Source organism: Arachis ipaensis, chromosome B03 (genome assembly GCF_000816755.2).
Source record: "Arachis ipaensis cultivar K30076 chromosome B03, Araip1.1, whole genome shotgun sequence".
NCBI classification, from domain to species: Eukaryota; Viridiplantae; Streptophyta; class Magnoliopsida; order Fabales; family Fabaceae; genus Arachis; species Arachis ipaensis.
In genome coordinates, this window is record NC_029787.2 from 30,841,193 (window position 1) to 30,844,919 (window position 3,727).

The following is a 3,727-nucleotide window of genomic DNA, read 5'->3' on the forward strand; positions in this document are numbered from 1 at the left end:
AATCAAAATTAATTAATAAAATATTAATATAATATAATATTAATATAATAAAATATTATTTAAAATTAGTTCATTAAACGAAATCTAACTGTGTCACTTGAATTTTTAAAATTTTTAGCTGTAGTAGGTCGAAAACGCAGTTTTTCGCTAGTTTAATAACTGATAGTAACATGGCAAGGTGCTTGATGGCGAAATGCCTATGCCGTAGAAGTTCCCACTTTGCAAGATCTCTAAAAAATTTTATTTCACCGAAAACTAGGCTGTTACGTTCCTAAACTTTGCACTAATGCTAACTCTCAAATATCTTAACAAAATGTTCATGAATATGTCACTTACCCCTCTTTTACTAACTCTATGTCTTCTGTTAATAGAGATTCAGTTTCAAATAGCCCTCACCCTACAATTAATTCTGACAAAGCCTCACACACGCCTCAGACCTTCATTCCAATACTAACAATAATAACATATCTTCTGAGGCCATATCCAACTCAGTCTCTCCAAATCCTATCCAATTTCTGGAATTGAAACACAACTCCCCCTCCCCCTACTTTTACTAATCCTTTACCAAGAAATCAGCATCCTATGGTTAGTAGAGCAAAGGATGGCATAATTAAGCCAAAAGCTCTAGTTACAATTAAGTCAAACAACAAAATTGAGCCAAAATTGCCTAAAACAACAGTTATAGCTCTCACTATCCTTAATTGGAAATAGGCAATGGAGGAAGAATATAGGGCTTTGATGAAGAATCAGACTTGGACATTGGTGCAACCACCAAAAGATGCTAAAATCATAAGTTGCAAGTGGGTGTTTGCTGTCAAGAAATTGCCAAATGGTGAGATTCAGAAATTCAAAGCAAGATTGGTGGTACAAGACTTTTATCAAAGTGCAGGTTTTGATTTTGATAAGGTATTTACTCCTGTGATTAGGCCAGCTACTGTGAGGTTAATACTTAGCATTGCTCTTTCTAGAGTTTGGGTGGTAAGACAATTCAGCTTTAACAATGCTTTTCTCAATGGAGACTTGCATGAGACTATCTTTATGATACAGCCTATCGGATTTGAAACTAACTCAGATACTCAAGTTTGTAGGTTGAACAAATCTCTTTATGGACTTAAACAAACACCGAGAGAGTAGTTTCTCAAACTGAGCATCACTCTTCAATCTTTTGGATTTCAAAGTTCCAAATATGACATGTCTCTCTTTATTAAGTGTGGTGTTAATTCTGTTATTTTTGTCTTATGCTATGTTGATGACATAATAATTATAGGAAATGATTCAATTGAGATTGATATGATGATAAAGAATCTTGATAAAAAATTTGCATTAAAAGACTTAGGTGAATTGAGATATTTTCTTGCTATTGAAGTGTTGAGAACAAGTAGTGGTGAGCTACATTTAACACAAACTAAATACATTAATTATCTTCTCTCAGAAATAGGCATGCAAGATGCTGCACCAATGCCAACTCCTATGCTCTTATCACTTTAACTAACTAGTAGTGGCTCAGAATCTTTTGAAGATTCCAAGTTATATACAATCTGTTGTCCGCTCTCTTCATTGTGCAACAATAACTCGCCTTGATTTAGCTTTTTCAGTGTCTCAAGTGAGCCAATACATGCATGATCCCAGGCTGTCTCATTAGAAGACAGTGAAACGCATTTTGAGATATCTTCAAGGGACAAAAGAATATGGATTAGTCTTTCATAAGTGTCAAGATTTTCGGCTATATGGATTCTCAGACTCAGACTAGACTTCGGATCTTGAGGATCGAAGGTCTGTGTCTTGGTTTTGCATTTTTCTTGGAACTAATCTTCTTTCTTGGTCTTGTAGGAAGCAAACCACCATTAGCAGATCCTCAACGGAAGCTGAATTCATGAGCTTAGCAGATTGTGAAAGTGAAATTGTTTGGTTTAACAACATGCTGGCAGAATTATTGAAAGTGGCTTTGGCAACTTCTCCTACAATATTTTGTGACAATCTTAGCACCGTTCTACTGATAGCAAATCCAGTCTTGCATGCCAAAACTAAGCATTTTCAAATTGATATTCAATTCATCAGGGACAAAGTCAGGAAGCAAGCACTTCAAGTGGTGCATAAAGCTGAGAATGAGTAAATTGCTAATGTTTTGACTAAGCCATTGTCAGTTGTGGCTTTCGAAAGGTTTAGGTGCAAACTGGGAGTTGTTCACAGACCAAATCTCAGTTTAAGGATGGATATTGGTAATAGAGCTAAAATTGAGAAGTCTGAGTCCTAGCTTAATTTTGAAATATATAGTTTGTTAGTGTGTGTGCAGAGCTAGTTTTGGAATTTTGTTATAACTTCCTTCACCTCCAGCGCAATATATTTTGAAGCAGAGTGTCTTTTTGGTTGACTTAGTAATTTAGGCCTGCAGATTTAGGATCATAGATAGAACAATTATGTATCAAATATATATGCGCCCCAGCAGGGAGCTTGGATCATTTAAGAAAAAGCCAACCAACAAAACTAGCCAACGTGTTTAGTTTTTTTATTTTTTTTCTAAATTAATTTTTTATTAAAAAATCATGTTTTGGACTAAAATATCAACTTTTAGTGAATTATTTTGCCTTTTAACAAGTAGGTTGGAATTTGAGATAGTTTTATTAGAACTCAAAATATTTGGATTGGATTATTAAAACACATTAATAAAAACAGAGTAAATAATTATTTTATCTCCAATGTTTTGGGTAAGTTTTAAAGTTATCCCTAATGTTTAAATCGTTCTATTTAAATCCATAACATTTCAAAATTGTTTTAATGTTGTCCTGCTATTAGGATCTATTAACAAAATTGACGGCAGGACAAAATTGAGACAATTTTAAGACATTAGGAACTTAAATAGAACGAAAACCTTAGATATAAAAGTGATGCATTACCCTTAGAAGAATTACCAAATCAACTCTCACAAAACGTGTCTCAGTCAGAGCTGCCATCATTTGTTTCTCTTCTTTCGTTAGCACTCCCAATCACAAGCTTCCTCAATTACCATTGCGAGCCACCAATGAGAGGTGGTTATGTTAGGGGAGGACACTCCCGTTCCCATGAGCCCCCAGAATCGTCGAGACGCAATCGAGAACAACGCTCAGCTAAAAAGATAAGGAAAGGTGGGGAAGGTCTTGATTTTTCTGGAGACATGTCACTAGTTCCAAGAGAAGAAGATTGGATGGTGGAAAAAAGAGAAGGTTGTCCTAATGAAGAGCAGCCAACCAGACGATCCTTCAGTGAGGCGGTGAAAGGTGGCAAGAAGCCTGTAGCCATAGAAAAAAAGGAGAGTTCAGAATCATCAGACGAGTCTGATAACGAGGAGGGGGAATGCTTGCAGCCTGAGATCCGTGTTGAGAAGGTAAATGGTATCTTTAATTTTGTAGTTAATGAAGCTGCAATGAAGAGCTTAAGAAAGCCTTGGTGGGAAACACTCATTGTTAAGCTTATGGGAAGGAAGATATCCTTGCCGGTGCTTACCAGGAGACTTGAAGCAATATGGGGAAAACAGGAAAGTATTGAAGTCATTGATATAGGGAATGAGTTTTTCATCGTCAAATTCTTCTCTCAAGAGGATCTTGACTACGCTCTCACTGGGGGCCATGGAAGATATTTGACCACTATCTCACTCTGAGATTTTGAAAGCCAGACTTCAACCCAACGGAGGCTACCATTGACATGGTGGCGGTGTGGATAAGGTTGCCTGGCCTTGCTATCGAATATTATA